This window comes from Balearica regulorum, chromosome 1 (assembly GCF_011004875.1).
Source record: "Balearica regulorum gibbericeps isolate bBalReg1 chromosome 1, bBalReg1.pri, whole genome shotgun sequence".
NCBI classification, from domain to species: Eukaryota; Metazoa; Chordata; class Aves; order Gruiformes; family Gruidae; genus Balearica; species Balearica regulorum.
Window position 1 is genome coordinate 57,838,589 of NC_046184.1, and position 23,503 is coordinate 57,862,091.

Genomic DNA, 23,503 nt, shown 5'->3' on the forward strand with positions numbered 1-23,503 from the left:
TTCCCACGGCTGTTGTACATACCTGTGTCAGCTGGTGTATAGCTGTTGCATGCATACGTGTGTATATGTAGCTCCTCAGGAGCTGTTGGTTGTACCTGTATCATTCCTAGAAGCTGTTGTATTTTCATGTGGGTGACTTGATTCTGAGAAGCTGTAGCCTCTGTGTGTGCGTGATTCCCCAGCAGCTGTTGCTTGTGTGTGTTCCTGGGAAGCTGTTGTATGTTGTGTGTAGCTCTTCAGCAGCTGTTGTAAGGAAATTGTGTGTGTGTGTGTGTGCAGTTCCCCAGCAGCTGTTGCATGTGTGCTCATGTCTCCGGTGGAGGCCCACCCCTTTCCGCCTGCACCGGAGCGGTGGCTGTGCGGGCGAGGAGAGCTCGGAGCTGGCTCCATGGGAGAGGGACCTTCGTCTGTCACAGCCTTCCCAGCTGGGAGAAGCAGTGCCGGCTCCGGTCCCAGAGCCCTATCAGCCGAGCCTGTGGCGAATTAATCGCTTGCGTTTTAAATGCCAATACAGCCCTTTCTGCCTTCTTCCCTCAGTGATGCGGATGCGGCGAAGGCAGCAAATCCTCCGGCTGTGCGTGCCCTCCCTGGACTGCTGCTCCGTCCCCGCCTGTCGTGCTCGCGTGTGTGCGTGGCTGGGAGTGCTGCCTAGGTGCAGCCGGGAATGAGACAGCTGTGGGGCAGGGGACAGCGCAGATCCAAGGGGTGACACAAGGTGGGGGATACCCACCCCCCCCATCTGCAGGGCTGCAAGTTGCTCGAAGACAGGGGTCTTTTGTGCCTCCACTTCGTTTCTGTCATGCCCCGTATGGAAGCTGGGAGCAATCGCCCCTCCAGAAGCAGGTATGTGTATGTGTCTGTGCGTGTGTGTGACACGTTTTCGTGTGCAGCCCTTGTGCAGCTGCCTCGCGTGTCCTCGGCTCCCTGTTGTCGTCCGTGTCGCCTCTCGGAGAAGCGGCTGAGATTGGAGGGGGAGGACCGAGGGGGGGAGAAGGGCAGGATGGATGGATTGCCTTTATCCTCCAACCCGTGCATGCGCTCCCTGGGGGGTGGGTGTCTCTGATCTGAGGATGAAGGCAAGGGGTGAGTGCAAGGGAGATGGGGAAGCGGCCGGGGCTGGGGGGGGGGGCGGGGGGATAATGCCCACATGGGGTCGATGGGAGGGAGAGAGGCTTGGAGACAGGTCTCTCTTTCAGTGTGTGTGTGTGCATGTGCGTGTGTGTGTGTGCATGCACTTGCTTAGGATTGGGATGGTGAATAGGTCCAGGGCTTGCTGCACGCAGCTGGGTTTGACTGGTCTGCTTCTGTTCAGACCTTGCAAGAGGAGGGGATACATGTATGTATATGTATGTGTGTCTTTGTGTGTGTATACATATATATTTACAGCTATAGCTATATGTATATATCCCCCCACATACATGCATGTGCATATACAGATATGGGTACACAGACATATATGTATATTGCATGTAGTTATGGGAGGGAGAAAGAGACAGCCTTCTCCATCCAACAACCCCCTGCTCCCTGCCTCTTTGCAAACTTTGTCGGGGAGCCTTTGCAGAGAGTGCGTGTGTGTGTGTGTGTGTGTGTGGTGTGTGAACATTCGCCTGTTTTGGATGCAGGGGAGTGAGTAAATTGCTGCTCTGCTTTTACACTGTTCTGCTGAGAGGCTGACTGGCTGCAGAAAAGTCATTGCGTGGTGTCTGTCGGGTGTGTGAGTGTGTGCGTGTAGTGGTGGGAGCTGGATATTTATGTAGGGGCCCAGGACAGCTACTCAAATGCATACGTATGTGTATATGCATTGCTTGCAGGGTGTCTGCATGCCCATTTATTCCACCAGAGAAAGCGTGCCCACATTTTTATGCATAAAGATCCACCTGCTTTGGGGCATGGGATGGGGGAAGGAGAAGCTGAATGAATGAATGGGAGCAAGAGGAGGGGGGAAGGAGGAGGCGTGGGGGAGAAAGATGAACAGACGCATCCTATTCTCATCCCAGGACAGGCAGGAGTGCACAGCTGCTGCTGTTCCCATTCCAGAGCTTGGATCTGGCTGGGGAAAGGCAGCATAAATCTGCTCCTGCTGCAGCAGGCAGCATATTCGGGAGCTGCTGTGCGTAATGCCCTCTTGTGTGTGTGCTGGTGTGGCTCCCCCCTACCTCTGCACGCGTGCACGCGAGCACACATGTGTGCATGTGTGTATGTGTGCGGAGGTGGGGGTGGCTGTGCACAAACAATATGCTTGCAAACACCCTTGCAAGCACCCAGGGAAGGAGGTGTCAGCGATGGGGAGGAGAGCATTGCTCGTGCGCTGCGGGCGCGTACATCTTGCAGCCGTGCTCAGCCCGTGGTCCATTTGCAACCACTCTGGGCTCACGCAAGCGTTTGCTGCTGGGGCCAGTGTGTGCACACAAAGTGGGTGCACATGTGCAGGCCAGACTTAGGAGCTGCTCCCCCTCCTTTTCCTCTAAAAGCTGGAGAGCACAACCCTTCTCCCCACCCTGGAGGTAGGGAGCTATAAACTAAGCTATGGAGCAAAGAGAGGATTGCTGAGATTGGACAGGGGGGGCAAAGATTATATAGGGAGAGGGGAGGGAGGGCTCCATGTCCCTGGAGGGGGCCTGGGGGACTGGGGAGCCTGGCTGCAATGCATGCTGCGAGCCAAGGAATTTGTCATGCACCAGGAGGTGGGAGGGAGCGGGAGTGTATGTGGTGTGGGGGAGCTGGGGTGAAGGAGGAGGAAGGGGGCTGTGCCAGGGTACAAGGGGATTTCTGGTGACCTGCATCCCCCTTCCCCTGCCCCGCCTGGTACCCCCACACACCGTCACTCCTGGGTCCTGGGAAGCGCAGCCTGGCAGCATCACTAATGTAATATTCAAAGGAAGCTTCATTTGCATGGAGTATGCATTATTAATATATTTAAATACAGCCCCCCTCTTGCCTCCCGCCTCTGTGCAGACTGTACCAGCAGCAGTGAGGAAGCTGCAGGGAGTGGAGGGGTGCGGATGCGGTGCCAGGGGTGAGAAATGGCCACTTTAATCCCACTGATTTCCCCAGCCCAGAAACCTTCCCTCCTTTCCCACCTGCCCCTTTCCCAAACCCCTTCCCCACCTGCCACCCTCCTCACCCCACTATTTTCATCTGGGAGGTGTTTGGCTTTCAGGGCATCCAGCCCACAAGCATGCAGATTTGTCGGTAGGAAGCAAGATACCTTCATTGCTCTTCCCCCGTTAAAAACTACGACACTGAGGGAAGAACCGTGGATGCGTGGCCTTTGCCTCTCTTTACCCAGCTCCAGGCAAAGTGGGTATTTGGAAATATGCTGCCTGAGCCACTGCGCCGGTGCAAAGCTAAGCTGTGGAGCAGAAGCTGCTTGGAGGGTAGAGAGGGCGTTTAGGAAAGGGGGGCATACAGAGGTGTAGTTTTTGCTGGGGGGCAGCTTGCGGTTGAAATCAGAGAGGTGAAAATCACAGGCAGAAGGGGAAGACAGGAGGGAGGGAAGCATAGCTGTGATGATGTCCGTGATGTTTGTTCCTACCGGGGTCATGTCAGAAGCCGGGTGCAGCTCCAGGCAGAGTGCAGCTGCCTCATCTGACCCTGTTGAAGAGTGGTGGAGAGCACTGCTCACCTGGGAAAAAAGCTAGTGGTCACATCAGGGCCTGTTGAAACCTCCCAGTGCTGTCAGCAGCTGTGTCAGAAAATATCAGCACATTTGCTGAGAGAGAGAGAGACCCAGCTGCTCTCTCCCTCATCCCAAATATTGTGTTTTTTCCCTCGGTCCCTGTAAGCGTGGACCTGGGCTAAGTTCTTTCTTTTATTAGTGTGAGGGAGGGGCGAGGACATGCAGGGAACACCTCTGTCCTCACACTCTTGTGAACTGATGAGAGACATCCTGCTCTGGGAAAGGGATGTGATGTCCCCCAAACACACTTGCAGCCCTCATTCATGCCCAGGCACCAGAGTAGGACAGGAGCAGCTTAGGTGCAGAGCAAATGTGCTCCAGGAAAATATTCTCTTTTCTGGGAACAGAGGAGCTTTTGCTTTTCTCCTCCACAGAGGAGTAGAGCGGTCCTGCACAGTGATGGATCCCAGGCTGCTGGCAGGTATGGGGAAAGCTGGAGCTTCCCTGGTAGCACTGTGGGTTCTGCTGGTGGGGAATGTCCGGGCTGGTCCTGATGCTGAGTTACAGCGGGTGCTTGAGCTCTCTTCGGGGTTCTGCAGGGGCAGAGCTCAGCGTCCCCTGATGCCTTTCCGTGTGGGAACAGGGGTGAAGGAGGACGTGGAGTTGAGCCACTGAAGGGAGGCAGGCTGAATGCATGGGAGCCACCTCCCGCACCAGGGTTGGGTGAAGTCCTCTTTTTGGGCTGGAAGAGGAGAGTACAAAGCTCAGGGAGCAGACCAAAGGGCTGTGACCCACCTCCAGCCCTTTCTCTCTGCTGGGTCAGGATGGGTTTCCTGCATCCGTGAACCAGATGAAGGCTGTATTTAAAGCCACAGATGAGTCAAGCTTGGCACTTTGGAGGTGACAATGACTGTGGAACTGCTGTTGTGTTTGCTTCAGTGGTGAGATGGTCTGGCAGCAGTTACAGCTTCACTTTAGCAGAGCTGCATTTGTGTCTTGGCTTTCCTGTGCTCCCCAGCCGGTGTTAGTTTTGTGCCTTGCTTTGCCGTTCCCCGACCTCGTCTTCAAGGGATTATAGCAGTTTTTTGGGTCTCCTGGGAGCTCAGCAGTACCTAGCCATTGCCTGAGATGAACTGCTTTCTGCACGGACAGGACTGACCAAATAATTTTCTGTCACTGAGGAGAAATGACCTCATTTGCTCAACACTCATAAGCCAAGAGGAAACCCAGTTCCAGCTGACCAGCTGAGGTACAGAAGGAGGGAAGGGCAGTTGTCACTCTTTCCATGGCATTATAAGGGGTGAGAAACAAGCTATTAGGAGCCCAGTTGAGGTGAATGACTTGATGGGTTTGGTCCTTAGATGTTGCCTTTTGCAGGGAATCTTTAAGGTTCCCAGGCAGCACGGGTTTGGGTAAACACAGTGGCTACGTGGTGCCTTATAGCATAGGACCAGATGCCATGGAGATAGGCACAGGATCAAATCCCTGTAGGAGAATCTGTCCTGCTGTTGAAGATGAGGCCCATCCATCCTCCTGTGCTGACCCAACTGATGTGCTGGGGCTGTTCCTTCCCATCTGCAGTCATGCTGGGTAGTACATCTCCAGCTTTTCAGCCCTTTAGCATAGAATTTTGTTCCAGATAATGCTTTGGGGAACTGATGGTGCAACATGAGTTTCACAGAGGTGAGAAGATGTGTTTGGGGGCCAAGAACCCATGTTCTTCCCTAGACAGAGACACCCACATACAGGGTTAACACCCATCTGGTTTTGGTAAGCTGTAGAGGAAAGACTGTTTGCAAGAAACTGTGGGTGCTTTTGACTCTTGTGGATGTCAGTCTGAGAGCAGAGAGGGAGCAGATACTGTTATGAGGAAGGATCATCAGTAACATGACTTGGGGAGGGGGTCACAAAGTAGCAGGAGTGATCCCTAGCTCTGCCACAACTGGCCTGTGGGGAAGTCCCTTCCTTCCCCTCTATACTCCTCAGCACTCACCTCACTTCTGAATGACTTGGGTGATAAGCTAATCACCATGGAAGGCGCTGTAGACGTGCAGACTGTGCCTCAGGATGGTGTACAGGCTACCAGTTGCCTTAAGGCAAGGTGTCATATGTTTGTATTCATTCTTTCCATGGCTCATGTGCTCTGCTCAAGCTGTAGACCAGATGGGTCAAAGCTGCCCGTGTATTTTTAGGTTACTATGAGGACTCCATGAGCTATCCTTCCTCTGGGAACATTGGTTTATGCATGAGAACATGTATGCCTTTGTGAAAAGGGGGAGAACCATTTTCTGCTGGGCTTTGTCCTGTCCTCTTGTATGGACAGATTACATCTGTGCATGCACAGTCTATGTGCACATGTATGTCATTACCTCCTCAGCTTCATCTCTATTATCGATGTATATGTGTTCCTGTGTGCATTTGTGTATGTGCCTGTGTGTGATGCAGGTAGTTGTATATGAGTTTATTTGTGGAGTGAGCACATCTGTATGTCTGTGTATATGCACCTTTTCCATCTCTTGGGCTTGACGTCTCTTCTTGAGGTAAGTATGTAAGTGTAGTTGTGTGCCATCTTCAGGTGGAGGACATCCATCCTACCTGTCCGTGTATCTTCTTCTCCCCACCCCTCATGAATCTACTTCTTCCTCTCCCTGGGGAGAGGTCCTGTGCTTTAAGAGATAGTCTTGAGTTGTATTACCTGGTGCCACGTGTGAAGTGAGTTAGCTTTCCTGACATCTGTGTACTGATGAACCAGAAACGTTAAGCCTTGAAGCACAAGGGAGTCCCAATTCATGTTGTTTCCAAGGCTTTAGTGAGATCAGTTGGGAAAACCTGGCATTCAAACCTGGGTGCTACGCTAGCTGAAGGAGGGTGATAAATTGGAGGGAATTCAGAGAAGAGCAACAAAAATGATGAAAGGGCTGGAGGGACTATGAGGAGAGATTAAAAGAACTAAATATGTAGAGTTGGCTAAGTGATGATATGATAACAGTTTACAAGTATTTGAGGACTGTAAACATCAAGGAAGGGAAGAGATTATTTAAGGTGGCAAAAGATGGGCAAAGTCAGAGGTATGGGATGAGGCTGAGCAAAGAGAATATTTGGCTGGCTCTGAGGATACATGCAAGCTTCCTGGTGTGAGTGCTCTGACCGACTATGAAATAGTCTGGCAGGTTTATGGAGACGCAGCTGCTTGCAGCAAGAAACACATGGTGGTGAAAAGAGGTGGAGAGAACAAGCTAGACTTGGCCAGTGATGGAGGTGGACTGATCTGCAAGGCCTCTTCTTCATATGCAGCATTGCCAGGAAAATTTCGAGAGATGTTTGATTGTCTTTCACCTTTTATTGATTCCCTGTCTCATGGCTGGGGAGAACCTGCAGACGTTGTTGAGGGAGCAGAGACGTGCTGCAGGAGGAATGGGTAAACAGAGTCTGATGGAGGTGGAGGACATTATTCCCTCCATGTTTCCGTCCTCTCTGACTGGAGAGCTAGTCTAGGAAGAAATCCTGTCAGAAGTGCCTGTAGGTGAAAAAAGGCTTTGGCACAACAACTTTCAAGGAGCGTACAGGCTGAGCATACCAAAGCAAGTGGTTCCCTCTTTCCAGAAAAAGATGGCTTGGCATGGGGACAGTGGGGTCAGAAGGATCAGACTTCTCTCCTCTGAATTCCTAGTCACAGATGGTCCAGAATTGGGACAACAAGGTCAGAAGGATTAACACCCCTCCTTTTTCTCCCCATTGCAGTCACAGGCCAGGAAAATTGAGTCAGATCATAATAAAAGGATTAGTGTGGAGAGGCTGCCGTGAATAGTGTGATAGACAGGTCAGGGAAATGGAAGGGAATTCAAGGGGGTTGGCCCTGTTGCAGATGGTCCGCTGAAAGGGCTCTGTGTTTATCAACAGGGAAAGGGGATTTGGTCTTTAAAAGTCTGGAACAAGGCATCGAGGGGGCTAGCACTCAAGCACAGATGTTACTCCCAGCAAGGATCTGTACTGGGATGACTGGTTTAAATGCCCTCAGACCACCTTCCAGCTTTAGGGCAGAAGCAAAAAAAAATCCTTCTTGGAATGGGCTCTGTTGTTTATTCCCTTGTCCATCCATCTCCAATATGATCTAAGGCACCAAAATGATATTGTTAGTCATAGCTACTATTTGCCCTTGACTTCTGGGTCAGCCTGGCTATGGAAAGCTGTAGGAATATAGGAAGGTCCCTATTGAGCCAGGACTGAGATCCTTCCAGTCCAGTATCTCTAACAATGGCTGAAAGAGGGAAGACCATAAAGACAGGACAGCTGTGTAGGAGCACTTCCTCTGAACACTCTTTTAGCCTCCAGTGATGTGCGGCTGAAGGACCTTGTGCTAGAAGATCTGTTGTACACTTCATAGGTCTCTATGGATTTGTTTCTTCCCTGAATTTGTCCAGCCAATTTCTGATGTAAGGTAAAGTTTTAGCATCCATAAAATCTCATGGTAGGAAGTTCTGCAGTCTAAACATGCAGTGTGCAATACAAGACCTCCTGTCACTTGTCTTGAACCTGTTACTTTCTGGTTTGATTTCCTGACCCTTGATTCTTGGGTGGGAAAAGACAATTAACACCTATCCCCTCTACCCTTCCTGTGTCATCTGTGGTTTTATAGACCTGTCTCATTTTACGGTCTCTATTGTCTCTTTTCCAGTAGTCCTTCACCTTTAATCTTTCTACATCTATCAGCTGCCCCTTCCTTGACTACAGCAATGCAGCTTTGTAGTGATAGAAGGACATGGAGCATTGCTAGGTTGGAAGTGACATTGCAAAGATGAACTGTGCCAGGACCCACACAGGTGAAGATTTTTGTGTCAGCTGCAGTGGCGTGGTGTAGGAGGAGGTGAAGAAGCTGGGCAAAAACTCTGAAAAGAGCTGAGGGTGCCCTTGGCTATCAAGACAGGACTGGGCAGGATCCTAGGAGGCTTGAAAAATATGAAGGGGAATTTTGAAGTGGACCTCGGGGTGTGGAGATAGCTTGTCTGAGCGTGGGTTGTGGTGGTCAGCACAGGCAAGAGTTGGGACTGGTCAATACTGAGCAAGTGAGGGAATTAGAAGGCCAGAGCTGATGGAGATCTGACTGGGGCTCTGACTGAAGGATGTTCAGATAAGAAGATTGATGGTGGGACAGTCTGTAGACAAGAGGGTCTTGGGAAAATATGGCTTGGATGTTCTGCTGGTGTGATGGGCAGTGGAGAATAGTGGGAGGAGAAGGTAAGAGGACATGGACTGCCTATGTGGAGGCTCTCAGGCCTAAGCACAGCACAGGGTCATCTTGACCCCCTTGAAAGAGATACCCGAGTCAGCTCCCAGGCCAGGACTAGGCTCTTTTATGGCAGATTGAGAGATTCAGCAACAAAACCCTTGCTGAAATTAGTATTTTCTCCTATTTCCTGGCTAGTTGAGATCCTCAGCCAGGTGATGGAGAAAAGATGAATGAAAATGAAACATCAGCCATCTTGTGAGTAGTCTTCAAACAGAATAGATTCAGAGTGAGGAAATAGGCTCATGCCAGGAAGAAAAAAGCCCTGGTGGGGTGCAACAGCCTTGGGGTATTGGAGGTTACAGGGAAAGAAGAAGGTGCCCTCAATAGCCCTGATGACATTTCCTACAGAGGAAAACTGTTCTGAGTAACCTTTGAATTAAGGGCTGTATGGGACTGAGGTGAGTGGTGAAAAGTCTGCTTAGATGCTGTGAGATGTGACCTGGGCCAGGACAGGCAGCTGGGAGAGTGAGGTACAGTACTGTCAGCAAGGGGAGGAGATGAGGGGGGAGGTTTGGTGTGAAGGAGGGGGCAAGGTGTAAAGGCAGAAAGCCTGAACAGCATCAGAAGGAAAGACAGTGGTGGCAAGATCTCTGTAGCAGCCATTTATGCCTTGAGATTTCAGTCTCTGCTCCTCACTGGGTACCTCTCGTGGGCCGACGAGCTCTTCTCCAGTCCCAGCAGCCTGTTCCCAGCCTGGTCACACCATGGGACAGTGCAGCTGCCTTGCTCTTCCTTACAGACCAAGAAAGGTGGTGGGACATGTTGTACGACCCCATGCGTGTATAGAGCTTTTCTACCTGTAGTCAAGTGTGGAGATGGCATGGAGGAAGGTATTTTTTCTGCTTCCCCTCTCACTTTCTGTCCTTTCCTTTTTTCTGTCTCCTCCCCCATGCTGGTTGTAACCTTTCTTCCCTTCCCTGTCTGCTCACCTAACACCAGCTGCATCCTGTGTCTCTGTTTGTTTTCCTTTAATCCATGCGATGGATCAGTGACAGACCCCCCACTGCAATTTTTTAAATCAAAGCCCTTTATCTTGAATTTAGCAAGGTCAGGGGAAGCTTCTTAAGGCATCGGTTGTATTTTCTATCTCTGCCTCAGAGCAACTTAAAGGATGGCTCAACAGGATTAGTAGAAAGCGCAAGATTGGACAAATGGATTTGGCAGGGGCTGGCTGGTGGGCCTGGGGGAATGGGAGCTTGCTGTGCTGGAAAGTGGGAGAGCTGGGCTCTGCTCAGGACCCCCATCGTTGCCTGCTTCCCACTGCACCTCTGGGCATGTGAGGGCAGCTGGGCTGATGCTGAGCACCGTCCTGACGCTGCCCTGGGAGAGAGCAGCCTCAGCCTGCAGCACCGCTCTTTGCTAAGCAAGGGTTAGCGCCGGCCAGTGCTCTAGGGCCAAGACATAGGGGATATTGCTCTGTGCTTCAGGGATCAGTGCCCCCAGCACAAAGCCTCTCTGCAAAGCCCAGAGGGACACGCTGATCACAATGGAGCTATGTGCAGCTGGAATAGCATGGCTCAGGCCTCAGGAACAAGCCAGGATGCCATTCCCTGCAGGTGCAGGTCCCTGTGACGAGCTTCCCGCTCCCCCTGCAGCCTGCTGGGTGCTGCTGGAGGTGTGAATTAGCAGTCCAGAGGCACTGTCATTAGGCTCTGCTACCTTGCCTTGGCTGCTTCTGCTTCACTCCTCCCCTGTTTTGTCTTATGCTTTTGCAAGTGCATGTTTTAGAAGAAAGTGTCAGGCTTGCGGGATGACAGGAGGGCAGCAGGCCATACGCAAAGCTCTCCTTGCACAGCCTGGCTGGCACACTGTGCAGCCCCGACTGGTTTGTGACTTTTGTTCCCCCAGCGCCTTGCTGCTGCTGGCAGCACCAGTTCTCCCCTCCTCTCAGCCCGGGGGGGGCAGGGGGTGGTGTTTCCTCCCTGGGAAGTGAATGGCTCTGCGTGGGGTGGGAGAGGGTCTGCACCACGCTGATCATTTACTTGTGGTGACCAAGCTGTTTTGACCGGCCACTGTGCACCCAGCCACCAGCCTGTCCCAAGAGGGGCCCATCCCTTCCCCGCTGTGCCGAGCAGGAGCCCCAGTCTCTCTGTTCTCTGATCCCACTGGTGACTGCTTCCCTCCTTCACCTGTTCCCCCCCCACATCCCATAATGTGTTCTCATTGCACTGGGGCTCTGTCATCAGAAAGGAGGCTCATGAGGACCATGTTCCTTGGCTGCAACCAGCTACTACAGCCCATTCCCCATCAGGCAGACACCCCTCCTTGCACATCGTGTTCAAGGGCATACACCCATCATATTATCCTATGTGCACACATATAGCAGTGTGAATTGAGCGTTTAAGGGAATGGAGAATCGCACAACCTTGGCCTTGCTTTCCCAAGCCTCTCAGAAAGATGGGATGGCTGCATTAGCCAGGGACATGGCTGCTCCTCCCCAGTGCAAGGATTTCTCTCACAGGACTTGCCACACCGTCCTCTCATTAGCAGCCCTTCTTCTCCTGAGCAGATCAAGGGTCTCTCTGGGATCCTGTTTTCTCCCTACTGCTCTCCTGCACCAGCCTGGCCACACGTCCCTGGGCTTGTTTTTGGTCTGGGGCACCCCAGCTCCTCAGCGTGTGCTGCCCGTGGGGGAAGCTCACACCGTTCCCGCACAGAAGAGGATTTGCATGCGTGGTGGAGGAGAGGCAGCCTGGCCTGTTTATTCTTAATACTCCGTATTATCTCCATTAATAATGCCACCTCTGCCTCACATGCTAATTAAGGCTCAAGATTGTTAATGTAATAGGGAATTTGGGCAGAGACCACACAAGACTGGCTGGATTAAGTTAACCTTATGGACTGTTAATGGATCTCCTGGAGGGGCATTTCTGCCTAATGAGAATCCAGCCTGAATGGTAATCAGGGGCTCGCTCTCTGCACGCCCAGCAGAGCCGGGAAAGCTGGTGAGGCTGCAGGGCAGGACACGGGAAAGGCATCGGCAGGAGCTGCTCATGAAGCCGAGCAGGGGAGAGAAGGGTGCAGAGCTGGGTGGGGGGAGAGCCCGAGGTGAAGGAAGAGTCGGGGTGAGCGAGTAGTGATGCTGGTGGTGCTGCGCAGGGGGAGTCCCAAATAGGTGCTGAGGCTGTCCCTGTGCTTTTTGTAGTGGGCGTTTAAATATTAACACAGAATGCTGTTTTTCCCGGTTGTGATTGCCAGCAGTGAAAAGGTCACCTAAACTATGTTAGCTGTGAGCAGGGCTCCTCTCTGGGGAAAAAAAAAAAACCCTGGGAATATCCTGGCCTGACTCCTGGAGACCTGGACCGTGGGTCATGGCTGCCGCTGCCCGCCGGATCAGAGGGCTGGACTTTCACAGCCTGTCTTGTACAGTGTGGGGTAAAACATTGTGGAAGGGATCTGGCACTGAGCACTCTTATGTGTAAATAGTACATTGCCTTGCCGGTAAGCAACAAGGTGAAAGGCTGGATCTCCGTTCAAAAGAAACCTGGGGTCAAATTGAAGGAGACAAAATTGAGTTTAGAGGCTATAGGCTTTCAGTTTATAGGGTTGGGTGATGTTTGGGGATGTCACAGATTTGGGACTGCACTCAAGGCAAAAGAGATGCAGCTTAAGCATTAGGCTTCATTTTCAAGGCAAAACAGTGAGATCCTGTACCTGGATGAAACTGGGTCTTGCTGGGAGCCCATGAAGCCTTCCAAGGAAGGTGTGCATATTTTCATATCTGGCTCCGGTGTGCTAGTTTTGCCCTCCAGAGGGAATAGGTGCAGACTGGGATATAGGGCAAAAACAAAGCCTGAAATGGAGGCCAGTTGTTTGCATTTCAATTTGGGGAGTTGAGTAATTTAGATCAACCCCAGAACAAACATGTAGAGGTGTTTGGGATGAAGGTAGTGATCTGCAGAATTGGTTAAAGGAATAAAGAAATGGCTTTGGGGTTTTCTTCTTGCTCAAGTCCCACTGCCCCAGGAGGTGCTCCATGTGGGCAGGCTCCATGCTTTGGATCCTAGCCTGGAGTTTACTCGTGGGATCTGGCCAAAGGTTTAGCCTTCTGATGTGGGAGCAATGACAGAGCAGCTAAGACATGTTGCTTTGGCTCCAGAGGCGTGAATTTGAGCTGTGCTGACTACAATTTGTGCAAAAGGTTTCTTACCGCAAATCCAGCTGTGGCTGATTCTGGCTGGGAAATTGACAGTCAAACAGGTATCACTGTAGCTGCAGGAAGCTTTCTATATTCCCAGCTATAGGGACCGCTGTCTCCTAACTCTGTTACCTTGAGCTGCCTTACCTGAGCTGTGTCAACTTTAGATGGCCCCACATTTTGGATGTGAGCCATGAGTCTGGTTTGAGGTGCTCAGGGTTTAAGGGTGGAAGTTTGTGGGTTTGGGTGAAAGTTTGTGAGTTTGTGATGCAGTTCCTGGGGGTTGGAAATGGGTGACAAGGACATGGAAAGGGAATAGGACCAGCTCAGGTTGCCCAGTGAGGTTTTTCTTCGCTTTCTGGCTCTTGGTACAGGAAGATACCAGGGAAATGCAAGGAAAGGAGTTCCCTTGCTATGTGTTGGTGTGTGGGAGTTGGTTCCCAGGGCAGAGAACGCTGCTGCCAGTGAGCGAGGGGAACTGAGGGAAGACAAGAAAGGAAAAGCAGAGACCAGGAGGAGAGGCAGTGCAGGAGCCAGATGGACTGTTCCACCCAGAGAGGGATCCTGTCCCTGCAAACCTGTACACACCAGGGGTGCACGCAGCACGTGCACACTCACCATAGTTTTCTGTTGTACTCATATCATTGCTTTCACAAGCAAAAGGATGCTCACTCTGCAGATGTGCAGTAACACATTGGTGTCGCACGGAGGAGTAAATGCTGCCACACAAACACAAGACAGCCCACAGAGGACACATTGTTCCCTGTGACACCTCACAAATGCACCGATGTTTTCAGCAAACAACAGTTTTGCACACATATGCACAGTTCACCCTATAGTATAGCACTTGGATGCACACATGTACACATACATGTTCCATATATTGATACATGGAGTCCACTGCCCAGGCACATGCACAACACTAACACACAGATGCTCACCAGAGGTCACACATTCCTGCACACCCATGTGCACACATGACACCACGTTGTCCACATTGCCCCCTTTCAGCATTATCCCACGCAGATGGACTCATGGCAATGCTGACAGACACATGTGTTTTTGTGTCTTCCAGGTCTCCTTGCTTGCCAGCACAAAACAGGCATGTGAAGGTGAGGCCAAACACATCCGTTTGAGATGAACAAGATGAACACCGCACAGACGTACATGTGCAAACACACATACGCATCCCCCCTTGGCTCCTGTTTGCCTTGCTTTCACTCTCCCTTGTCCTTTGTTTAGTCAGTCATGGTGCTTCTTCCATGTCCCCAAAGCGCAGAAGCAGATGGTTTGGAGGTCAGTTTAGGATGATGGTTCCCTTTTCCATTAGTGGCTCTCTTCAGCTGCTTAGCTCAGGGCTAAGTGTCTCGGAGATGAAGATCCTCCTTGCCTACCCACACATGACACCTCTGTGTTACCTCTCAGCACCTATTAGAAATCCTGAGTCCAAAAGCCTCTTTCAATTGCCCTCATGACCGTACTTTAACCCAAGTAGCACTTCAGGCCATGGTGGCTTTTCCAGGTTCAGCAGCATCTGTTAGCTTTGACCAAACGAGGCAACTCCATCTCCACTCCGCTCTGTACACGTGCCTTGCTGAGGCCCAAAAGGCTCCCTCACTTGTCCCCTTTCAGCCTGCATTATTCATCTCCTGTAATGCACAACGAGTGTTTGTGGGAAGAGGTATGCAGGTACAATTGAGCATAGTGCTGAGGAACAGACGCTCCCAGCAAGGTGAAATTGCTGGGGCGCACAGGCCAAGTTCAGCTGAGACAGAGGAGATTTTTACTCCTTCAAAGCACTTCTGAAAAGTGAGTGGTGAGGGTGGTGGAGGTAGAGGGGAAGAGGGGGTGGTTTGGAGGGGTTGAGGTGGTGGTGGGGGCTTCCCCACATGTTTCTTCCTGCTCCTCTCGTGCTGCCGCACGAACATGCATGTGATGCAGGCGTGGGAAGGTGGGAGTGCTCTGGGGGAAGGTGTGAGGTAGGTGGCTTTGGGGAGCAGAGAGTTTGCATTCCTGAGTAACGGTGGGCAAGGTGTACTTGCATGCGCTGGGAAGGGGGCTGGGGGGTGTTTGGTGAAGAGCTGTGGAAGCAGGGTGCTCAGGCACACGATGCGTGGGAGGGCAGGGAGATCCTGGAAGAGGCTATTGCAATGTACGCTTCACTGACTTACACCGAGGTGTGTCTGTACATGCTTGGAGCCCATGGCCGTCCAACAGCACAGGACAATGGCTTGTGGACTCCTTCCTTTCATCCTGATGGGGATAATCCGCTTGCTCAGGATTTGTCCAGAGAAGGGCTGGGAAAGGCTGTAAGTCTGGCTGGAACCAGACCCCACTGCAACCCCTGTGTTACCTGTGTCCATGCCACCCCTATGCCAACCCCTTCGTTTTGTCACTGTGCCAGTACCCACTGCTCCAGTGCCCCCAATACAGCCACAGAGCCCTGCACCACATGCCTGCAGTTGCACCTGCATCCAGGTGCTTTTCCCCTGCCAAACCTCCATGCTTTCCTGTACCTCTCCCATTTCCTGGGGGCACACAGGTACAGGTGCTTGCCCTGATGCTGAACCCTGATCGCTCCCCGCCATCCACTCGCAGGATCACGCTGTGACATTACCAAGCTTGTTAAACAAGCCTGGCAGAGTGCTCGCCGTGCCGTCCCTGGTCCCCTCCTTTCCTCGCCCCTTCTTACCCACCTCATGCACCTCCTTGTCTCGCCTGGGGGAAGCTGGCATCTTCCTGCCCAAATCCCTGCTTCCCATAAGGGTTTATGTACTTCTTCACCAGGCTTAGGTTTTGCAGTCATGTCCTCCGATGGCACTATCAGCCAATTTCAGAGCACTCGGGGTTGGTGGGACCTTGCACCCTTCTTTGCATGCAAATTATGCACATCTAACACCAGGAGAAAGGGGGAAAGAAGGGATGAGAGTGTATGCTTTTATAGGCTTTCTGCTCCAGAGATTTTGCCTCCAGGAGCTGCAACACGTGTCAGTGGACAGATACGTGGGCTTTGCTAGGAGATGGTAGAATGGGCAGAACTAGAGAAAGTGCAAAACAAAGGGAAGATCTCACAGACAGAGGCAGTTTAAGCAGACTTGGTGTGGCAGTGGTATGTGTGTCTGCATGTGCACCCGTGCAGGTACACAGAATAATACAGCTGTCTCCAAAGTGAGTTCCAGCTTCATAACTTTCAAGAATGTCATTTTTTTGGGTGAGTGATGCTGGCTGTCTGCATTTCATGTATAGTTTGTGTTTGTCTGCCTGTGTTGGATGTTGATGAGTATTTGTGTTTTCCATGTGACAGAATATGGCTGGTGTTTGATGATGCTGGGGCTAGCGTTTAGGATCCAGAAGGATGGTATGCCGCTGTGTGGGCTGAGTTAGGTAGGTAACAGTATCTGGTGTGATCAGTTTGTATGCTGCAGGCAACTCGTAAGCATTATATATTTGTGTGTGATATACAGCCGGTTGTGCTTGCTTGACTTATGTTCCTAAGTGCGTGAGGATGTTTTATGTGTTTTTTTTTCTTATAGATGTGTGCATTGTGATATGCTGCTGTGCTGTTTGCACTGATGTAGATGTTTGTGTCTGTGTGTGTGTGTGTACGTGGCAGTTTTTCTGGTCTTTGATATGGAGGTGGGTTTATTAAATGATGCGCATTTGTGCAGTGACAGTTACATGTAAGTGGTCAGAAGTTTGTGTGTGGTAGATATGTTCAGACATTCAGCATGCATGTGTGCAGTGGTCAGTATTTGCTGTGCTGTACATAAATGTTTTTGCTGTGTACTGATACGAGTGGTGGAACAGCCTGGGTGGAGTTGATGTGGCTGTGTGATGGTTGTCTGAAATATCACGTGCGCATGTTAATACAGCTGTGCAACCTTGCAGGTGCAGGATGTATGTGGAGAAGCATCTCACCCTTTGGAGGTACTCTGAATTTTTAGGGGATGTATGCGAGATGATGCGTGGGGGTATGAAAAGGCCGGTGGGTGAGAGTGTGTGTGTACAGTGTGTGTGTATACAGCATGTGTGTAGCAGTCTGAGTGTGAACTGTGTGCTTGCAGGGGTGTGTGCCCGGGTGATGTGAGCAGGGCTGGGAGGCGGCGTGTCTGTGTGCGTGCGACCGCATGTGTAGGCACACTTCACCTTCTCCCGGCGCGGCTCCGTCAGCACCTTGCCCTGCACTGGGCCAGGTGCTGTCTCCTTTTTGCATGCAGTGGGACAGCTAGGCTCTTAGGATACGGGCCATCCTCTTTCCATCCTTTAAATCTCTTTCCATCCGTCTGTCTGTCTCCTCTGATGCCCATATCCAGTTGTCTGTTCCCATAATCACCGATACGCCCTGACTAGCTCACACCCCACACTGCCTGTGGACTCAGCAGCTGTGCATCTCTCCGTCCCTCCCACACACACACACACATTCACACACACACACACACTCTGGATCTTCATCTGTGGTATATTCAGTTGCCATTGGAAACCTAAGAAAGAAGTGAATCTACCCTCCAAGTCTTAAGCTGGTGGTTTTTTTTTTCCTTTTTTTTTTTTTTTTCTCCCTCCCCTTTCCTTCTCTCCTCACAGAAGGCGAAGTCGTTCGCAATGAATCCATGGCAGCTTCGATCGAGCGGTGAGCTGGAGCACCTACTCACAGGCCACTCCTTGATGTGACTGAAGAGAGGCCTTTCCCAGCACTCGCCGAGGAGAGCAGAGCCCTGGATTTACCTCCCGCGCAGCTGGGCACCCCCAGCACAGGCACCGCGAGGTAAGCCAGCCTCGGCACCGAGCTCCGTGCACCTCTCTCCATCCCTTCCTCCCTCCCGTTGCTTGTTCCCCAGAGGTGCGAGGGAAGGGAAAGGCAGGGGTTTCTGCTACGCTGTGAAAAATACCTAGGCTTTCATTAGGCCCCCCCATCATGGAGAGCTGCTCCCTCCCCTCCGACCCCCTTTCCTTGCAGCTCTGCGTGCGTGTGCGGGCAGGGGTTGTTCGCAGAGCAGCAGGGGGAAGCGCTGCGGGTCCCCCGCACGCAGTCCGGAATGTGTTCCCCTCCTTCCCCACCCCTCCCTTGGCACACACCTGTCTGCTCTTCTCCCTACAGCATTTTCCTCCCCTTCCTCTGTTTCTTGGGAGAAGGGGCAGCCGGGCCGATGCTGCTGCAGCAGAGCAGCAGGCTGGTTTGGCCAGCAGCGCGGCTGGGCTCTGCGGCCTGGGTCCCCTCGGGGATGCAGCTTGCAGCAGAGCAGGAGTGGGCATCACGCTGCCGGGAGCGGGGCACGCACGGGGGAGTTCCTCCTCTCTCCTCGTCTCATGGACATTTTGGGTATCCTGATTCCCTGAGGAGGGTGCTGGCCTCCATTTCCTAGCCAGGTACCTCCTCTGAATACCCAGCCCGGTGCAGCTTTTGGGGTGATGGGCATGCTCTTTGTCACTGCTTATCTGCTGTCCCCTGGTGCTCCTGCCCAGCTGGAAGGGATGTTTTCCTGCCAGAGACAGTGTGTTTCATAAGCTGGGAACGCCGTGTGCCCTGCACAGGCACTGAAGGGGCCCTGTGCCGAGCCTGACCCATTTCGGGGCGCAAAGCTCTTGGGAGCACCTGAAAGGGCCTCCCGCTGCCTGGGGCTGCCCTCGGTGCCCCTTTGCCCAGCTCCTCTGCGGGAAAGGCAGGAAGATCAGCTGCACTATTTCCATACCATGTCTCTGTGCTGCTGGAGCTGCTGCGGTGTGGGGACGGGAGGGGAGCAGGGAGCAGCTGCTTCTCCCATCGCCTGGGCAGGCCCAGCCACGCTGCCGGCCCTCGAGGAGCACGGACGTGCCTGGAGGTGCCTTCTCCCCGAATAAGACCCTAAAGCAAGGAGCTGCTGGCAAGGCAGCAGGAAGAGGGCATCCTCAAGGGAGCAGATTTTGGAGAGGAGGTTTGAGGGTTTGCACCTGCCAGGCCATGGTTTCAGACTCTGCACAGACTCTGACAGATGCTGTGTTTTTCTGAGTCAGATTTTGGGGCTGCTGCGTTTCTCCAAGGGGAAGGGGCCGAGAGGGCCTGTGCTGCAGCACAGCCCTGGCAGTGGTGCCGGTGTGGTGTCCCCTGAAGGAGGTGATGGGTTGCTCCCCTCCTGCCCGGGTCCTGCCTGGTGATGCCGGCACAGAGGGTGCATCTTCCAGTGTATCTCCCTGCTGTCAGCCCTCCGCGCTGTCCCCCTCTCCAGCTGCCTCTCCACCCAAACTGTTGCCTTCAACTTCTGCCTGGTGGCACCAGCTGTTTTTCTTCCTCTTTTGGTGTATCCCAGGCCCTGGTTTTCCCTCTTTCAGCAGCGTCCCTTCCTCACTCCCTCTCCAGCGCTTCCCATCCCTTACGACCCCTCGTTGCACGCCCTGCTGGGCAGTAGCAGCTTTGGGCAGCCTCAGGAAGGGCTGATGTTCTCTGGCAGGATCGTTTCTGGATGCTGCTACCAGCTGACAATACTGTGAAGTGATCTTTTCCCCTGTAGTTCACACTCTTCAGTGTGCGTGCGCATGTGTGCATGTTGCAGGTGATGGAGTGACTGTAGTGTTCTTGATGTGTCAGTCTTCCTCTTGGCCGGGGCCCGGCAGGGAGTGTGACCATGCAGTTGCACTCAGTTTCGTTACTGGGGAGTTTGCAGAAAGCAAGCTCTTCTTGGATGGAGCCTCCGAAGCCATTTGGCATTGGTTAAATTCCTCAGCCCTCTCAGGACATGGCTTTGGCACTGGCTTAGGGTGGACAAGACAATAAATCCAGCTCTAGGGAGCTTGGTACTGGGTCAAAACTGCTGCGGCTACATGGTAGAAAATGCTGATCCAGTATGAACTCACTCTGCTGCTTCAGATGTGTTTAGAAAACAATGTTGGCTTAACTCTGTACTGGCAAGGTTTATGTTGCGTCGGGTATTATCTATCTGCACCACTCTAGCTTGATGCTGGCTCGAGTGTTGTTTGTCCTTCCACATCTGGCTCGCACTCCAGATCGTGTGTGCTCTGGCTAATTTGACAGATGCAATTGCACGCCCCAGCCTGGTTCAGTCCCTCCTGTCAGGCAAGCCGGTTTGAAAGAGGGTTGAATTACAGTCTTAGCAGGGAGCAAGCCATGTCCACACCAGGCAGCTGCCCTCTCCTTTCAGGAGTTACAACAGCCCTTGTCTCCTGCGTGCCTTGAGAAGTGATGCATGGCGAGGCAGAAACCCAGCTCTCTCTAGCTCCATCTCTCCTAGCACCACCCCAGGTCCAGGGAGATCCTAGAGAAACAAGTATGTCCTCTGGCTGGTGGCCACATCTCTGCCTGGCTCTCCCCAAGGGCTTTTGAGCAGTGTCTCCCATGCTGCCCACTGCCCTGGAGAGCGTGTGCGTGGGGACAAAAGGATGATGCTAGCTGGTAGGAGGGCAGGCATCACACCGAAGAGGAAGGGGAGGGAAGCATTGTCCAGCAGAAGGATGTTGCTCTCCAGCCATGACCACCCCACAGACCCACGGTCAGTGCACGGGGCCTGGGAGAGATGTTATCATTCCTCATAGGATCATGTTGGCATGAAACGGAGTTGCACTGTGAGCGGGAGCTGAGACAGCCCCATCGAAGGCAGGTGCTCACGTGGGACAGAGTATGAGCGCAAACCCTTACTGTTATGCTGCAGGGACTTTTTCCAGATCTGTCGCTCAGGTTCTTGTGTTGCTGAGGGAGGTAGTTTTGTTTGGGGAGTGGGAGGGAAAAGGTCAGGAAGGTGGTGGGGGTGGTTTGCCTTATGCTTGCATGTGGACATCACATGTCTCTGGTGATAAGGAGGAGCATTTGCTGACCAGGATTTGCAGTTTGAAGCCAGCTTGATTTTAAAGCCCAGCAAAATCAGCTTTTGGGAGTTGAAGCCAAGAGATGACACTGCCTACAAAATCTTATTGCTAAGGACTCCTGAATCCTCATCCTGGCGAGGTCTCTCACTGGTCATCATGCTGTGCCTCAGTTTCCCCTACCTTTACGTGGGGCAGGCTGTAGCCACAAACACTGTGGGAGAGGAGGTGGATGGGGAGGAGGGATGTGAAGGCATGCTTGCTGATTGCATGGTGCTTCAGGCTGCACAGAGGGATGCTGTGGGGAAAGGGAGGTGCAGCCTGCAGACTGCTGGCACGGCTGCCTGCTGACCTTCGCAGGGGGCTGGATGCTGGAGGAGAATCCGTAATGACCGGGGTGCTGTGTGCCAGGGCCGAGGCAGTGATTCACTCAAGCCTCTGTTTGTTTGAGAAGAGAAAGGGAGTTTGTGGCTTGTCACTTGGGAAACAGAGTGGGGATTCAGCAGCGGAGAGCAGGCTTCTTGGCTGGGCCTCCCCGAGCAGCCACGCTGCGTGTCTGTGTGTGTGTCAGGGGAGCACAGGGGACCCTGGTACAGGCCATGACTGGCAGCCAGCCATCCTTGGCCCTCGTCACTTCACCTCCCCTCGCACCCTCTGCACAGCCACTGCTGAGCGGCCAAGGACAGCCCCGAGATGCGCACGCACGACAGACCCATGCGTGTGACGAGAGAGAGGAGTAAAAGCCTCACTAGAAGAGCAGCTGGATGGGATTCGTGCTACCTCCCTGCCTGGCTTAGCCTGCAGGTGGTTGCACAGCATCTGTGCAGGTGTCCATGCTGCTTCATCTCAGCCCAAGCAGGCACCTTCAGTAGGGTTGTGCCTGGCGAGTGGGGCCAGGTAGCAGGTTAGGGAGTCGTGTTGGGCTAACTCAGGGGATGAAGAAGACCTCTTCCTCCCCTGAGCTCCTCCCATGTCTCATCCCTGCCGTACTTCTTCAGGTGAGAGCCCTGGCTCGATTCTTTGAGGTGGACAACTGCAGGCCATGGAGGGAGCTGTCACAGAGGGAAAGGGGATTGCGAAACACATAGGGGTATGGAGGGGATAGAGACACTAAGAAAGAGGGAGGACCTGAGAGAAAAAGAGTAGAAGCAGCAAAGGAAGAAAGGGGTGGAGAGGGAGGCAGGAAAAGAGCAGCATGTCCCTGCAGTGACAGTGTGGTGTGGAAGTCTCTTAAAAAGATTACAGGCTAGAGTTTGACCTGACCATTTTTGTACTGGGCATTGATGTGGTCTGAAAGGCTGTCGCAGGAAGACCAGCTCTGCACAGGGGACTGTTCATCTTCCATCCAACCCCTTAACCCAGGGAATAACCAACCCAATTCCCTTTTCCTGCTCTGAGCTGTCTTTCCCATGCATGTCCCTCTGCTCATGATATGGAGGAGAGAGCATGGCTGAGAAACCCCCTCCCGTGTCCTCTGTCCTCCTGGCCCTGGCCCTGTGGAGCCAGAGGAGGTGAGTGTGCTGCCCAGCACTGCTGGGAATTGCCTTGCTCTGTACTGGAGGGATATTGGTGAGGTCTTAGAGGGAGCCAGACTTGCCTCTAGACTGGCCCCCAGAAATACTTATGGCCACATTACCTCACATAGGCAACGTCTGCAGGGAATGAATTCAACACGCTACATAAGCACAAGGCAGAATTTTCTCTACAGTTGTCCCATCAACATGTCCCGTAAGAACTGAATAGCAGCAATCATATAAGAGGGATTTATGGAAGTTTCTCTTCCCCTTTTATGAAATATACTTGAGTACGTATCCATCAGGTAAGGTAGGTGTGCCAAGTCTGTCATAAGGTAGGTGGATTTCATACAGATGTTCTGAGTGTCATTTTTGATGGGAGTGTCGCAATTTGGAGAAGGTTTCCAGAAGCTCGAATGCCAGTGTTGGCTTACAGACAGGTTTGCAGGTGAACATCCATGTACCCACAGCCAATCATGCAGTCACTGTGGTGCACCTGTGACACAAACCTCTGGGTGCTTCTTGCCCATCTTGAGCTTCTTCCCTGTCCCCCAGTTGTAGGAGCAATGGGCCATGTGGCTTGAAGTCAGTGGCATGTCAGGGCCATCTGGCTGTGCCCTGATCTGAACTGCCATGCCTTTTAAAGCCAGCCAGCGGGGTGAGAGCTATTCAGAACCAGCCCTGCACAAAGAGAGAAACACTCATATAATGGGGCTACTTATTTGAGTTCCCCAGCATTCCCCATTGCGTTTCATGTCTTGGGGCTGATTCAGCTGAAAGGCAATCAATGGAGCTAACAGCCCAGCATTGTTCTGCTCACCTTCTGATTTACTTCTTTTCATCCTCGCTGGGTTTCATCTCCTCCCAGGTTCATGCGTCCCCCAGCACTGAGGTCACTTTCTTTTTATTCCACCTTAGGCTGTATATAATCAAGCTGGCTCCGTTCCTGCCCTGAATCTTCTGGGGTCAAGATGGAAATCACTATTCAGCAAGACACCCAAACAAATGAGCAAAACTAGCCTGGTCGGTCAGAACAGGGTGGAAGTTATCCAAGAAAACTCGCACTGATCAATTCCAGTCACCTCCTGTGTTTAAAGTGACTCAGTATCTCCATTTTTAGGATGTTGCTGGGGAGCTGAATTTTCTTATGGTTTATC

The 23,503-nt window shown here is 52.4% G+C and overlaps 1 protein-coding gene across 3 annotated transcripts in view; it reads left to right on the forward strand.

The window, feature by feature from the left end:
* Positions 1–351: 351 nt before the first annotated feature.
* The window catches only part of ELFN2 (extracellular leucine rich repeat and fibronectin type III domain containing 2), a 53,197-nt gene continuing 30,045 nt past the window's right edge, over positions 352–23,503 (forward strand). Inside the window, exons 1-2 of one of the 3 annotated variants that reach the window (XM_075742875.1) lie at positions 352–843; positions 17,626–17,806. The gene's annotated coding sequence lies outside the window, so the exon portion shown is untranslated. Of the gene's footprint in view, positions 844–995; positions 1,084–16,347; positions 16,429–17,625; positions 17,807–23,503 lie in introns of those variants that run through there. The other 2 variants (XM_075742876.1, XM_075742877.1) reach the window with 2 other exon arrangements.